We start from the raw sequence: 16795 nt of genomic DNA, 5'->3' as shown, positions 1-16795 counted from the left end.
CTGACTAGCAAAGGAATTTCAGAGTCCCGGGGGGGGGGGGGGGGGGGGGGAATAATTAAGAGATTTATGGTTCATATAGTTCAATATAGTTGCTTATTAGTTCAGTGATTCCATTTTAAAATTACTCTTTTTCCCCCCTTTGGATGGGAAAGGGACAAGAAGAATAAAAATTTTCAATTTTTTAAACACTTTCATTTGAACAGGCATTTGAGGATACAGAGAAAATATAAGACCACAAGGAATTTATTCCCTAAATTGAGAGTTAGAACTGATGTTTAAAACATCTCCCTGTCTTTTGCCCTTTCTCAACTTCCTCTCATATTCATTTTGATAGCTCATTCTTTTGTTTCCTTTGGATGGGAAAGGGCAATTGAAAGTGATTTCAAGGTCCTTTAAACTCTGATCCTTGTCAACTGTGCAGCTTCAGCTCCTTTCCTGTCTTCTTTGTACTCTGAACTCCAGACCCATTGAACTTCTTTCAATTCCTGAACACTTTCTACTCTCTCTTGCTTCTAGGTCTTCATTCATGCTGTTCCCTCTGCCTTAATCATTCCTCCCTCCTTTTTTCTGGTAACTCCTACTCATCCTTCAGGACTTTACATGTCTCTTCCTCTGAGAAACTTTCCTTGTTGCCGAAGTCCATGCCAGGTGTCCTTTCTGTTTCATCTGTAGCACCTGATTTTTAATTGACTTTAATATCTACACTAGACTATAAATTTGGAGAAGACAAAGACCATATCTGTTGTGCCCATTGGTTTATCACCAGTGCCTGACAAAGAGCTTGATGCATAACAGGCTCTCAACTATTCATGGAATACTTGGAATGAGTATTTAACTGTTAACTTGTATGAAGAGAAAAAGAGAAGATAAAAGTGATTTGTGAAAATGGGGATTTGACCTGAATTATAAGCTCCTTAATAGGGATAGTTTGACACATACTTTCTCCTACTTGACTTTCTCTCTCCCTTTTCTTTTTCTCTTATTCTTACAAGAACTCATTCATTCATCCAGCAGGTTTTTTTTTTTTTGAGGTCTTAATATGTGTCAGCATTGTTCTAGGTGCTGAAGATACAAAAGTGAAAAATCCCTGCTTTTATGGAGTGTACATTCTGATGGACTAAATGGGTAAAAATGAGTGAAGTGTGAATATAGAAATTAGCTTAGCAGGCTGGTAGGGCAATGAGTAGGGCCTACTTGATAAGTAAGGTATGTTGCAAGTTGGACTTTGAATGGCTCCCCTTAAGAGCATAATTTTACTTTGGAAAGTAGGTGGGTAATGGAGAATATATATAGCTTTTAGGTAAAGGAGACTTTTAGTCTGTAATTAGTATGCAGAAATTGAAAGTAAAAAGGCCAACTTAGATAAGATGGCCAAAATCAGGGTAATGATACCCAACATGTAATAGGGTAGTGGCAGAGAGGTAAAGATGATTAAAAGGGACATTGTGTGCATGTGTGTGTGCGTGTGCGTGCGTGTGTGTGTGTGTGTGTGTGTGTGTGTAGCAGGGGGTTGGGCTTCTTTTTAATTCAGCTGTTTAGTTTCTCAAGAAAATTTCCTAGACGATGGACTGTCTGGATAGAGGAGATAAAGGAGAGAGATAAATTAAAACTATACATTTAGATCCCAGAAGAGCAAGTAGGAACACTGAGAAAGACAGGCACAGTAGTTTTGGATGGAATTAAGATATTTTGCATAAGTTGAATCTGAGATTTCATCAGACTTAGGTTCATTCAGTTGACAGTTATTAAGCTTCCATTCTTTATCATGTTCTGGAGGTCATACAGCTATACAAGATAGATGAGGTCATAAAGTTTACATTCTAATGGATACCCAGATGAGAGGGTCAAATTATAGATCAAGGTTTGGATATCTTTTGTAACCAATGTGAGTTGAAGTCATGGGATGTCTAGTTAGCAGATAATTTTTTAGTTTATTTAAATTTTCATATCTAGGATTTGATATAATGTAGTAATTATAATCAATTATATAGCAATTGCTTTCAAAAGAAAGAAAAAGGTAAGAGAAAATCAGGGAAATACTGTGAATCTTTTAACCAGCTATGTTCCTTTTCCATATGTGGAAAGAAAAAAGACATTTCTTTGTCTTTAAATTCTGACCTGTCATTTTATTAAAGTTCAGTACCTTAATGTCTCTCTCCGTTTATTACTTGGCAATATCTTACTAGCTCATCGATGTTAATTTAGGCTTGTCTCCAACAAATGCATGTAAGAAATAGAGGCCAGTAATTCATGTGATTTTTAAATAGATTTACACTAGTGCCTTTCTGGGAAGTAGACTAAGGAGAGACCTGTAGTCATAGTTTCTGTTGTCTTTGTCTTCTTTCAGTAATAGCCATGAACTCTCAGGTTAGTGCCTTGGCTCAGAGATAAGGATGGTTTGGCATTGACTCTTCTGTTGCTATCTCAGGCTGTTTTTTTTCGTCCCCAAGAACAGCACTCTCAGTAGGTGTGGAGGTGGGCGGGACGTGAAGCAATGGTTTGCATTGCATTGCCTGGCTACAGCTTGGCATTTCTTCCCTTTTTCTTTCTCTCTGCGTCATTGCCACTAGTGCCACTAATTTTACTTATCCCATCCACCCTTGTTTCTTGAGGAGTAGCCCAGTGTCTCGGCATTATATTTTCTTTGGAGGTGTGGCAATATTCTCAAGCAGTAATCTAGGAGATATTACCCATTTCATTTTACAAGGTTAATGCTAGAGGAATTCATGAAAAAAGTAGAATGAGAAAGAGAAAGTCCCTCTCACTTGATCTTCTACTTTTCTCTCTGATTGTCTTCTACCTAGGACATATCCTAAATGAACATATACTAGATGCCTCAGTTGCGAAAAGGAAGGGAAAATGGGACATAAGGTAGGAGGGTTGTAAAAAACAGTGCCAACCCCATTCCTTCCAGTGATTCCAGAAATCAAAAGCAAGCCTCCTTGAATGAAGTATAAAAGGTTTTTACCCCCTTAGGACATAGTGTGATTGAGAGACCTGGTTTTCATCTTTTTTTTTCTTTTCAGATCCCCACCAAGGAAGTCTGTAATATTAGTTTCTTCCAAGCTCAGATCCTACTTACATCTCCTCCTTTATCTATTTCTGTCCCCTATCTGTTTGTAGCTTCTCTCCTCAAAGCTAGCTATTTTCTAAGTTTCCTAAAGAAGAAAGAATTCTTAGGCTTGTATTGGGTTAGACTTTAAAGGATGGACAGGGTTGGGGTAGGGTGAGGTGGGTTGCAGGCTTATTCTGCATGTGGGTTACAAAAGAAAAACATGATTGGGAGCCAATAAATAGAACATATTTTCTACACTGAAAGCCTAATAAGAGGTTATTTGGCAGAAAAGAACTAGAAAATTAGGATTTGCTCAATGATCTCCTAAATGGGAGTTTTCTTTACGTGTATTTTAAAATCTTTTTACATAACTTTTTCCACCACTGACTGGTAACTTTGCCCCAAGCCCTCCTACCCACTTTAAATCTTCCAGGATCCCTGTCTAGTGGTTAAGATTGTTCTTTGTCCATTTATTTCTCCCACCCCGTATCCAGGAATAAATAATTTATCCCCACACTCCTTGTTTTATTCATGTATTCATTTCTTCCTTCCTGTTTTTATGTGTTCATTTGTTCTACAATCATTTGTTAAGCAGTATTTCCCTTTCTCACATTAACCATTCATTACATGTCCATGTTAACTTTTATGTCTGCCCTGGAAAGAACTGTAAAGAGGTGTCTAGCTGTTGTTTATTTTGGTTACTCAGTGTGTTGTTGCCTCATTTTTCTTCTTCTGGTGATAGACCCCTTGATAACAGGCATGCCCGCCTACTTGTCCTGATGCCAAGATCTCTGCTCCACATGATACTTCCACTCTCACCTGTGATCCAAACTCTAGGCTTGTATTTTTGTCTTCTTTTTAGTATATCCATTTTTTTAATGTTTATTTTTTGTATGAGAGAGAGAGAGACAGAGTGTGATTGGGGGAGGGACAGAGAGAGAGAGAGGGAGACACAAAAGGTGAAGCAGGTTCCAGGCTCCAAGCTATTAGCATAGAGCCTGATGAGGGGGGTCTAACAAGCCAAGCCTTGAGATCATAACCTAAGCTGGTCAGACACCCAGCCAACTGAGCAACACAGTATAATGTTTGTCATTGTTTACTTTCAAAAGAATAATTTTCTATGTAACTTTCTTTATACATGTTGGTTTACAGTCCTTTACTTATATTAATATGACTGTGATAGCAATATTCTGATATGTATAGATACAGAGATTACCTCAAATTAATTTCTGCTTCAGGGAACATGAGATTTAAAATCAATAAATGGTTTTGCAGTGACAGTGTGTGGGAGAATCAACTCTTCTCTAGAAGTTAACTCAGAAGAAAAAACATGTTCTTAAAATATATTATTTTTATGTACTTGGCTTTCATATGATTGTTTATTTATAAAGGGCTACTGTGCTTTTCTGTGTACATACTTACAAATTTCATTATTTCATAAACACTGCGGTGCCACTGCCATATTCTCTGAGCCATTACTTTATGTGCAGTGCTGGGAGAAGTGGTGTTGGAGATGCAGAAAGAATACATTTTTTCCCTTTCCTTGAGAACTGTGTGTGTGTGTGTGTGTGTGTGTGTCTAGGTATGTTTGTTTGTATGCTTTTTATATTTGAGAATTAAGAAAATAGGGAATTCTGTCATATGTCTTTGTGTATTTCAAGGTGTAGCTTGTTGCTGGGCACTTAATAGAATTTTAGTAGAGAAATGTCTATGCAACTAATTTGGATTACATTAAAATAGTTGACTGAAGGCTCCTTTTAATGACTTGCTGTAAAATGAAAAAAAAATGCACTGGATGATGAAATCGAAAAAAGGAAAAAAAATTACATCCACATTCGCACAAAGGCATTTGAGGAATTTGCATTCCTAAGTGTTACTTGTGGCACTTTGCTTTCTTGAAGATGAATAACAATAATAATAATGATGATTATAACTAGTCTCTTCAAAAGAGCTGGAGCATTGGTGTGCTTTACAGCCATATACGTGTATGCATACAGATGCATAGGACTTGTATCTGAGTTCATGCATGGCCAAAGAAAGAAATCCTCTGTCACTCTGAGTTTGACTATGCTAATTCAGTGCAGCAGGATTTTTTTTTTATCCCAGGCACCTATTTCTCCACTTGTATGCTAGTGCTGTGGGACATATTTTGAAAGTATAAGTTTTGGTGTATGTCCTTAGTCTTCCATTTTAAGTGAGGAAATAAACCTGGTAATATAAATGGAACAACTAGCAAGGGATACAAGACATTCTATAGTTGGTACAAATTATGAGCTTCACATAAGAATGCTGTAAGAGTTCAGAAAATGAGAGCTTGGCGGATATGTGGTACTCCAGGGAAGCTCTATTTGGGTGATGAATTTGGAATGGGCCGAACAGATAAATGGGATTTAAACAGATGGGAAGGGTGCTTGTGGTGAGGAGGAAAGGGCATTCTGGGGTTAGAGAAGAACAGGATGTGGGAAGGAGGAGGGAACACAGTATTAGTGTTAGATGGCAGTGAATATGGCCAACCTGAGGTCTGACTGCACAGGTCTAGTGGGTACTGAGAGGATGTAATACTAATTGGAGACACTAGAAGAGCATCCTGGCAGCCTAAGGAGGTTGATGTGCTTTCCTTGCCCCATGCACCGTTGCTGCCTCTGCTCTGTATTCTCTAGAACTAGGAATGAAGAAGAAGGGATGGAAAGAAAGACTATATTTGTCCCTGTCTTAAAAGATTAAGTTTATTCTTACTGTAGATCATTTATTACCCAAATGAAGGGAAACCCTTTACAAGGCCATCTAGGTATGAAATATCTCAGGTTATCAGCTGTAATTAGTGTTTATACTGTGCTGGGAAGAGAACATTATAAGAACATGTACATTTTTAGATTCTGGTTTAAGTTTTTCATTGTGTTTGTCAGCTGTATAAAGTAGACCCAGCAAAGGAAGGCTGAGCGTTGCTTCTTTAAAAAAGGGAACAACCTGCTCCTTGTCGAATTAGGGAATCTCTAAGACTTTGTCACATACTTTTTAGTCCCACTGACATATTACTCCCACATCCTTGTGGGTAGTAAAGTTACATTTTTTTAAATGTTCTTTGATCTTCCACCCACTGATCTAGTAGACATTTAAGTTCAATACTGCAGCTGGAAGAAAGAGGAGTTGAAATATAATTTATACTATTAAAAAAGCCTCAGAAATCATACATAGTCTCTATGTCTGCACAAGTTTAGAAATTATAACAATAAATTGGCTTCCGTTTTAGAATGTGTTGTTAGTCATCTCACTTTAAATTACATGGCATTACTATTTGTGACCTACTTAAAATGGATGCCCTTGCACTGGTAACTATATATGTATAGCCATAGGTTGACTTGTAGGCCTTTTGCAAAATGTCTTCTAATTGCAACCATATTTTGAATATCAAGAGGTTAAATAAATACTGACTGATTCTCTATGGACTTTATTTTATTAAGGGAAGAAGTGTGATGAGCCTTTATTTAGGGAACTGCTTAGTAAATAGTTACCATAGTAATTAAATGCCTCCCTCCTGCTCTGTGTTAAGATAGGACATATTTTCCAGAGTGATCATTTATTTGTGCACAGTGATTTGTAGAGCAGGAGTCAAGAGACCCAGGCCTTGCCCTAGTCAGGATGGTGCACTGCTTTGTGGCCTTGGGCAAGTTATATACACAGCTTCACTTTTCCTCCTGTATAAACTGGGACATTGTGTTGTCATCTCACTAAAATGTCAGTCTTTTTAATTTCTGAAGTTTTTATGATTCTAGCTATACTAAAGAATTCTGTAGGAATATAAAAGGATAAATACAGTGTACCTTGGTCTCAGGTGACTTAGGCACTTGTTCCTGCTTACCTAGGACATGGTCGATTCCTCCAGATAGACATATGTGGGCATATCTCAAAATGAATCTTACATCAACTAGCACTGTTGCCTCCCCCATCCCTTTTGTAGCCTTGCCTAGAAATTTTGGAATATTTAATTCAGAAATAATTGGTCCTTAAAAGGAAACCATTAAGATTATTTGAAAAAACAAAATACCAGAAATTGCATACGTCTTGTTTTGCTGGCTGGAAGTGAGCACTCTGAGGGGGTATCCTGCCAGTCAGGTGGCAATGATGTGATTCACTAGGGCTCCCGGGGCCAGAAGGGCTTTGCTCTCAGAGGAACGTGGACAATGGGCAAATCCTTCTTTCCCCAAGAAAATCAGTAGAATGTTCATGATCTAATTTCTTTGTTTACATTGGCTGATGAGTCTTACCCCTCACTATAAATATTTTTATCTTCATGCTTCCTTTTAAAATAAAGGCTCATTTTGGTTTCCTCAAATACTGAGGAAGAGTGATATAAAGTAGGAAAAATTAAAACCTTGAAGACATCACCACTAATGATAAATCAATTTTAACCTTTGAACCTTTGCTTTTTTCGAAGACTTGAGTTGTAATTATGTGTGTATTTAAAGCGTGTTGTATGAGTGCATGTGCATCCCTGCTTCTGGGTATTGTACGCCATCTGCAGAGCCCTGTGGGGGTGGTCAGGCAGGGAGAAGGGTTTTGTACTAGACCGGATTTTTCTTTCAATTTTTCTGGCAGATTCAATATGTACTTTAAAAATCTTTTACTTTTCTTTTCTTCTGGTCAGTTTGCATATAGTATTTTGTTTCTATTCCATCAAGAGCTTCTAATTCTTGCTACTTTTTGCCAATTGTAAGTAGCTGTAAACACATGTTTGAGGATATGGATACAGTTTTTTTTAACTTTGTTTCCTACATTAGCTTGTGTTTTATTCAATAAAATTGTACTTTTTCTAGATGATATAACATATGTTGTCAATTCAAACGGCCTTTGAAAGAGGTTTAGAATGTAGTTGTGCCAGAAAGTGTAATCCAGTAAACATCTGGTGGTTCAGGTAGGTAGGAATGTTCGGAATGCGCCTATGTACTCTATTGTCTAGTCCAATAAAACATGGTTACATTTTTGTAGCCAAAACTAGAAGTTTGAGCTTCTCTGTGTTTTCCAGCATGCCCCTCTACTTGCAGAATATCACTGCAGATTTTCTCTGTACATATCAGTTCTGCCATGTTGGGTATGGCAGTTATCCTTAATGGGTGGGTCAGAATGGAACAGTCATAATCGCATAGGATTCTATTTTACACTTTGGGCACTGACGACAAAATATACATATCTTTTCTTTTCTGTATTTCAGTGAAAGAAATATACATTACTATGAATAGAAGAGATATCATTTCTGTTTTTAAAAATTTTGAGTATAGTTGACACAGTGTTATGTTAGTTTCAGGTGTACAATAGTGATTTGACAAGTTTGTACATACTGCTGTGCTCAACACAAGTGTAGATACCATGTGTCCCCACACAACCCTATTATAGTATCAGTGACTATATTCCTTATGATGTGCCTTTTGTTCCCATGACTTATTAATTCCGTAATTGGAAACCTGTATCTCTCACTCTTCTTCACCCATTTTGACCATCCCTCTATCCCCTCCCCACTGGCAACAATGAGTTTGTTTTCTGTAGGCCTTTATAGGCCTTATTTTGCGTCTGGTTTGTTTATTCCTTTGTTGTTTTATATTCTACATGTGAGTGAAATCATATGGTATTTATCTTTCTCAGTCTTTTTTTACTTAGCATAATAGTCTCTAGATACATTCATGTTGTCACAGATGTCATGATCTCATCCTTTTTTATGGCTGCATAATATTGCATTGTGTGTGTGTATTATATCACATCTTCCTTACCTGTTCCTCTATTGATGGACACTTATATTGCTTTCATCTCTTGGCTAGTGTAAATAATGCTGCATTAAACACAGGGGTGCATATATCCTTTTGAATTAGTGTTTTTGTATTCTTTGGGTAAATGCCTAGTAGTGAGGTTATTGGATCAGAGGGTAGTTCTATTTTTAACTTTTTGAGGAACCTCCATACTATCTTCCACAATTGCTGCACCAGTTTGCACTCCCACCAATAATGTACAAGGGTTCTTTTTTCTCCACATTCTCACCAACACTCGTTATTTCCTGAGCTTTTGATTTTAGCCATTCTGATAGGTGTGTAAGGTGAAATCTCATTGTGATTTGGATTTGTGTTTCCCTTATGTGAGTGATGTTGAGCATCTTTTCATGTGTCTGTTGGCCATTTATATGTATTCTTGAAGAAATTGTTCATATCTTCTGCCCATTTTTTAGTTGGATTATTTGGCATTTTTGGTGTTGAACTGTGTAAGTTTTTTAAATATTTTGGATACTAACCCTTTATCAGATATGTCCCATTAAGTATTGTCTTTCAGTTTTGTTGATTGTTTCCTTCACTATGCAAAATCTTTTAATTTTGGTTTATGCCCAATAGTTTATTTTTGGTTGGTTTCTCTTGCCTTAGGAGACTTATCTAGAAAAATGTTACTACAGCCAACATGAGAGAAATTACTAGCTGTGTTCTCATCTAGGATTTTTATGGTTTCAGATCTCAAATTTAGGTCTTTCATCCATTTTTAGTTTATTTTTGTGTATGGTGTTATAAAGCGGCCCAGTTTAATTTTTTTGCATGTAGCTGTCCAGTTTTCCCAGCACCATTTATTGAAGAGACTATCTTTTCTCCATTGCCTCTTTTGTCATAGATTAATTGACCATCTAAGTGTGAATTTATTTTTGGGTTTTCTATTCAGTTCCATAGATCTATGTATCTGTTTTTATGCCAGTATCATACTATTTTGATTACTACAGGTTTGCGATCTATCTTGAAATGTGGAATTGTGATAACTCCAACTTTATTCTTCTTCCTCAAGATTACTTTGACTATTCAGTGCCTTTTGTGGGTCCATACAAATTTTAGGATTCTATGTTCTAGTTCCGTGAAAAATGCTTTGGTATTTTGATAGGGATTGCATGGAATTTGTTGGTTGTTTGGATATTATAGACATTTTAACAATATTAAATCTTCCAATTGTTGAGCATGGAATATCTTTCCATTTTTTATGTCATCCTCAATATCTTTCATCAGTGTTTTATAGTTTAAAGAGTACAGATCTTTCACCAGCTTAGCTAAATTTATTCCTGGGTATTTTATTCTTTTTGGTACAATCATAAATGGGATTGTTTTCTTAATTTCTCTCTCTGCTAATTTGTTATTAGTTGTATGGAAATGCTACTGATTTTTGGGTATTAATTTTATGTCCTGCAACTTTACTGGATTCACATTTATTACTTCTAGTAGTTTTTTGGTGGAGTATTTAGGATTTTCTATGTACAGCATCATGTCATCTGCAAATAGTGACAGTTTAACTACTTCTTTACCAGTATGGATGCCTCTTATTTTTCTTGTCTGATTGCTGTGACTAGGCCTTGTAATATTATGTTGATTAAAAGTGACAAGAGTGGACATCCTCGTCTTGTTTCTGATTTAGAGGGAAAGCTTTCAGTTTTTCACCACTGAGTATGATGTTAGCTATAGGGTTTTCATACATGGCCCTTATTATGTTGAGTTATGTGACCTCTAAACCCACCTACTTGAGAGTTTTTATTATGAATGGATGCTAAATTTTGTTGAGTGCTTTTTCTGCATCTACTGAGATAATCATATGATTTTTATCCTTTGTTTTGTTGATATGGTGTATCATATTGATTAATATTGAACCATCTTTGCAATCCCACAATAAATCCTACTTGAGCACAGTGAATGATCTTTTTAAGATGTTGAATGTGGTTTGGTAATATTTTGTTGAGGATTTTTGCATCTATGTTCTTGAGGGATATTGGCCTGTAGTTTTCTTTTCTTGTGATTTCTCTTGTTTTGATATTATTATAATGCTGGTAGTTTCTATTTTTTAATCAGATATATTAGTATATAGTTTATGGCATAAAAAATGCTTTCTTACCCATTACCTCAAAAATCTTTGGCAGAGCAAAATATAATACTGAGTTTTGCTATACACATATATTTTGTCTTCCTAAAAAGCTATTTGGTTAAAATGAAACTACTTAACCTTAAAATAATAGATGCAGTCAATTTTAGGAATAAAAATAAAATAATGCTAGAACAAACAAGTCAGTCTTAGAGTTGGAGTTGTCCATAGATAAAGTGTACTGCCTCTGTAAATGTGGCTTCCTTGACCTGGAAGTGTCTAAGCGTAGACTGGGAAGTTAGCTGGGGTACTAAAGAAGAGGTTCAGCTAAAAGAATATTTGGACTAAGTGACTTTTAAAGTCTCTTTCAAATAAGGTTCTGTGGTATGTAGTTTGTTATAGTTAATATAGATATGGATGTGTTTTAAGCAAGATGACTAATAATACATAGCAAAGAAGGTGCCTTTGAAGATGTTTTCTGCTTCTGCCAATGTTGTTATGTGGCTTGCAAAAGTTTTATTCATAGGAGTCCTCTAAAACATAGAACAAGGTAAAAGCCTGGATTTAGTAATTTCCTCAGACCAAACCGTCAATTTCAGATTTTTAAATTTTTCCCAAGGACTTTGTCTTTTGACAAATACTCCAGTACAGCCTTGGTTAAGAGGACCTTTAGAATTAAATCATCCTCATATTATAGATAAGGCAGTTGAAGTGTTTGAGTAACATTTCTGCATTCCTAAAGTCGGACTCTAGAGTCTTAACTTTTTTTTTAAGCCTATTTATTTATTTTGAGACAGAGAGAGAGAGAGTCTGCACAAGCAGGTGAAGGGCAGAGAGGAGAGGAAGAATCCCAAGCAGGCTCTGCACCATCAGTACAGAGCCCGATGCAGGGCTCAAACTCATGAACCATCAGTTCATGACCTGAACTCAGATCAAGAGTTGGACAATGCTTAACTGACTGAGCCACCCAGGTGCCCCCAGAGTCTTAACTTTGATTTTATATTTTATGCTGTCTTTTGGAAGAAGTTTATAAAGCTCATAAAGAAGCTGGCAGTTTGGTAAAGATGATTCCTTAGTGATTGGTCATCTCTCTTGAAATCTTTAAAAAAAAAAAAAAAAGAGGAACTTCATAAATGCTATAGACCAAACTTGTTACTTTGTCAGTCTCAGTGGAGTCTACTAATATTCCTCTTCCAAGGTGCCTCCTAGAAACTTGTTTATCAGCTTGAACAGGACAGAGTGCTTCTGAAACAGGCTATGTGCCTGTCAAAAGTCACAGCAACCTAATTTTCAATCTCTGTTTTCATTCTTTCCTATTAACCTTCTCCTGATCTGAGATAACTATGTTATCACTTATATTCCTTAATCCTTTATTCTCACAAGTTCTCTACATCAGCTGCCTGACAGTTTTACAGATGTCTGTGGCAATTGGGTAGAGTCTGAAGTTCTGTGATGTCTGTTTTTGCACATTGTCTAGGCATTTGTGCTAAACTCTGTTCTACTTTGCCTTCTTTTTTTTTTTTTGACCTGTTTTTCCCATTTTATTTTATTTTTTTGCACCAAATTCCTTTCCTTTAAACCTCATGATATCTCCAAGTTACAAGATTTCCCTGACTTTTTTTTTAATGTTTTTATTTATTTTTGAGACAGAGACAGACCATGAGCAGGGGAGGGGCAGAGAGAGAGGGAGACACAGAATCTGAAGCAGGCTCCAGGCCCTGAGCTGTCAGCATACAGCCTGACGCGGGGCTTGAACTCACGGACTGTGAGATCATGACCCAAGCTGAAGTAGGACGCTTAACCGACTGAGCACCCAGGCGCCCCTAAAATTTCCCTGACTTCTTGCTTTCTTTTGTCATCATTTCCTATTTTTCTCTTACCACCATATTTCACCTCCTAAGGGCTTTTAGGGTTTTTACTTAAAGATTGTATGACATTTCAAATCTTAGAAGACCTTGTACTCAAGAACACAACTGAGACATGACTATATGTGATAGTCATATATTTTCTTTTTATTAATTTTTTTATTAACGTTATGCCTTCAGAACTTTAAAAAAAAGGAGGGGGGGCACCTGGGTGGCCCAGTTGGTTAAATGTTTGACTCTTGGTTTGAGCTTAGGTCATGATCTCATGGCTTTATGGGTTCGAGTCCCGTATCTGGCTCTGCGCTGGCAGCATGGAGCCTGCTTGGGATTCTCTCCCTCTCCCTCTCCCTCCCTCTCTCTGCCTCCCCTCCATTCATGCTGTCTCTGTCTCTCTCAAAATGAATAAGTAAACTTTAAAAAATAATAAAAATAAAAATGCCTTCAGTATTCCCATATCCTAGAGATAAAATTTTGGAGTATTTCCTTACCTTCCTTTTTATCTGTCTGTGAATCTGAAGGATTTAACCTCTTTGTAATCCCTGCCTCTGCCTACTTTCTTAGAAAAGTAAAAAACAAAACATATACAATAGTATGCTAAAGTTAGAAATCTTTTATAATTTCTTTTGGGGAAAAAAGATAAGTGAGCATATAATGGGCAACATAGGAAAACCTAAACATTGCTGGGTGATTCTAGAGAAATGAACATGAATGAATAAATGGATGAAAGAATAAAATAAAGAGAGTGAGTATAAAAGAATGTTACTTACACTATAACTTCGCACGGGAGTCCTTGCAGGAGATGGGAGGTGGGTTGTGTGTGTGGAAGCAGCAGCAGGAGGTAAGAAACCATCAAAGCCAGCTTACAATGGAAGGTTCATTGAGGGCTTGCTGGAGCCAATGTAAAATAAATCCCCCCTCTACCACATATGCTTGAAAACCATATATTAAACCCTGGTATAAAGGTGGAAAGGGATACACAAGAGCATGACTCCCAGAGGCAGGACTTACTGGGTACCTTCTTATAGAGATTGGCTACCACAAATCCTTCTGAGCTGTTTTTGGCATTTAGTCTGAAGCCTTTTCTGTGTTCTTTTATTTACCACCTCCCACCTCATCTAATTTAGTGTATATAAGGGAGCTGGAGCAGGCAAAAGTTTATGAAATGGAAAGAATGCTTGGTTTGGATTCAGTTTATGTGTGAAAAGGATCACCAAAGCAGGCTGTATGGAAAAAACAACAACAAATAATGGTTGTTTTCTGACTCTGTCAAAATGGCAGGAATTTATCAAAGCCAGTATTGTGGCTGCTTGGGAGAAAAATGGTAAAAGAAATTATATAAACAATTAATATGCAAATACATGAAATAGATAATATATCAGAGGGTATTTAAAACTGACTCTCTGAGCATCTGGATGGCTCAGTCACCTAAGCCTTCAACTCTTGACTTTGGCTCAGGTTGTGATCTCTTAGGCTCTATGCTGGCTGTGGAACCTGCTTGAGATTCTTTCCCTCTGCCCCTTCCCTGCTTGCATGTGTGCTCACACATGCTCTTTCTATCTCTCTAAAAAAAAGAAGAAGAAGAAGAAGAAGGGGCACCTGGGTGACTAAGTCAGTTAAGCACTAGACTCTTGATTTTGGCTTAGGTCATGATCTTACGATTCAGGAGATCGATCCCCTTGTCAGGCTCTGTGTTGGCAGTGCAGAGCCTCTTTGGGAAGCTGTCTCTCCTTCCCTCTGCCCCTCCACCTCTCACGCTCGCTCTCTCTATTTCTGTCTCTCTCAAAATAAATAAACTTTAAAAACAGACAAACAAAAAACCTGACTCCTTTTCTGCAATTTTGCTTCATGTTTTCTTTTAAAATTGGAGCAAAAATACATTAAGGCTCAAAAGGTTAAGACATTATAATTATAAAACTAAAAGCAAATTCAGGGGCACCTGGGTGACTCAGTGGGTTAAGCGTTCGACTTCAGCTCAGGTCATGATCTCACATTTCCTGAGTTTGAGCCCCAAGTCGGGCTCTGCTGACAGCTCAGAGCCTGGAGCCTGCTTCGGATTGTGTCTCCCTCTCTCTCTCTGCCCCTTCCCTGTTCCCTTTCTCTCTCTCTCAAAAATAAAACAAAAACATTAAAAAAAAATTTTTTTTTAATGAAAGCAAATTCGAATGTTTTGACCACAGTTATGATGTGTGACCTTACACCAATCACAGGTGCTCTGGGCAGAAGCATGACAATTGCTAAATTGGGTATGTATTTAAGGAAAGTTCCCCTAATTCCCAATCTGTAACATTTTTTAAATTGACACTTTCTTCTAAATGGCTCTAGTCCTTACAAAAAAAATAAGTCTGTTATAAATGGAATGTTAGAGTGAATTGCATTATTATCTAAAAAAAAAAAAAAACAATTGAAAAACATGATTTACTTTGATGGTTTATTTTTATTTAATCTTGTTTTTGCTTTTGAATTGTATACTGGAGAAGAGAACAAAAAAAAACTTTTTGATACTGGGACTCCTTTAAAAAAGGCTGATTTGAGTTCTGCTGGCTAATTTTCATTCTTTCTAACTGCACTATTTTTTCATGTCTGAAGAATTTCAGGTTTTGTCCAGAGGTTTGAATTTTTTTTTAAGAAGGTGCATCCTTTATCAAGCACATCTCTTTGGAGTCTGGCAGGGGGCTGGGCCAGCTGCCATTGTGCCACTCCTCTTTGCATGGGGAAGGTGGAGATGATCATACTAACACCGTAGTCTCTGTGACAGAGCTATAAATTGAGAGTTATTACTTTGTAGTCAATTCTTTTGATTTATAAAATTCTCATTCCATATGAGAGCAATTTAGCCATTTTTAAACCACATATATGTTTTGAAACCATGGACCTAAATCAGACATGGAGAATAGTTCATAGAACAAAAATGGTCTGTTATAAAAGTTAATCAGCTCATGTTACTCCCTGCTTAAAACTCTTCATCCTATTACTTCCCTCCACACTTAGGAAAATAAATTTAGACTCCATATCAAAACCTACAAGGCTCATATGATCGGACTCTTGACATCATCCCCCTATACTCACCTCCACCTCATCTCTTGCCAATTTTTCTCTTAGTGTACAAGCTCCAGCCATACTGGCCTTGTTGCCACTCTATGATTACACTAAGCTCATTCCTACTCTCAGCTTTTTTAGCTGTTGGCCCCTCCTCATTAATCTGCAGCCTGCTCAAAAATTCAATTCTCAGGCATCTATGCCTCTGCATTGCCTAGAAGAGTGAAAACTGTATTTCCCTTATCCCTTGCTGCTTGGGTTCAGATTTGTGATTTAAGTTTGGCCATTAGAACTCCATGTGAGATGAACATGAGCCATAAAGAGGCCCAAGTCTGCTTGAAATAGTGCTGCTCTTTCTGCTGGAGTTTCATTCTTCTGTGGCGTCTGTGGCAGATATCCAAATGTCCATTGCTTGTGTGCCTGTCCAGAGGCAGGATGTGGGGTGCCATTTATGGTGGTTGCGGTGGCAGCACTGTCCTGATCATGGCCAAGGCAGTGCTTCCTGTAGCAGTTCAGTTCTGCAGTACGGCTCTGGAAGTATTTCCTGGACACTCAGCCTGGATTTTTTATTAGCCTTCTAGCAATCTGTAAAATGTTTAATATCCAATAAGTAATAGTCTTAAACTTCCTAAGTAGATCCCATTCTCTGTACTTGCACCCCAACTGATACCGCCACCATGCCTGCCCTCTCAAGTAGCACTCACCCGCCCCAACCATTACATTCTATTCGACTACCCTACTTTATGTTCTTCATAGCACTTAAGCAACCTGGAATGAATCATGTATTTGCTTATTCATATGTTGGCTGCTTTCCTCACTAAAACCTATGTTCTATGAGGTTAGATCCTTTGAATTTTTTACCACTGTGCCCATCAATACCTAGAACAACGCCTGACATGGTGGAGTCTCAGTACATGTTTATTGAATGAATGTATGTGTCAACTCCAGTTTTAGGGTAGCTTCCAAGAGGATTGAG

At 37.3% G+C, this 16795-nt stretch overlaps 1 protein-coding gene across 4 annotated transcripts in view; it reads left to right on the top strand.

Annotated features, from left to right (window-relative positions):
- Positions 1-16795, top strand: part of PSD3 (pleckstrin and Sec7 domain containing 3) — a 674080-nt gene that overhangs the window by 365903 nt on the left and 291382 nt on the right. The window lies entirely within an intron of this gene.

The sequence above is a fragment of the Prionailurus bengalensis genome, chromosome B1 (genome assembly GCF_016509475.1).
Source record: "Prionailurus bengalensis isolate Pbe53 chromosome B1, Fcat_Pben_1.1_paternal_pri, whole genome shotgun sequence".
In the NCBI taxonomy this organism is placed as follows: domain Eukaryota; kingdom Metazoa; phylum Chordata; class Mammalia; order Carnivora; family Felidae; genus Prionailurus; species Prionailurus bengalensis.
This window is presented reverse-complemented; position numbering and strand designations above follow the sequence as displayed.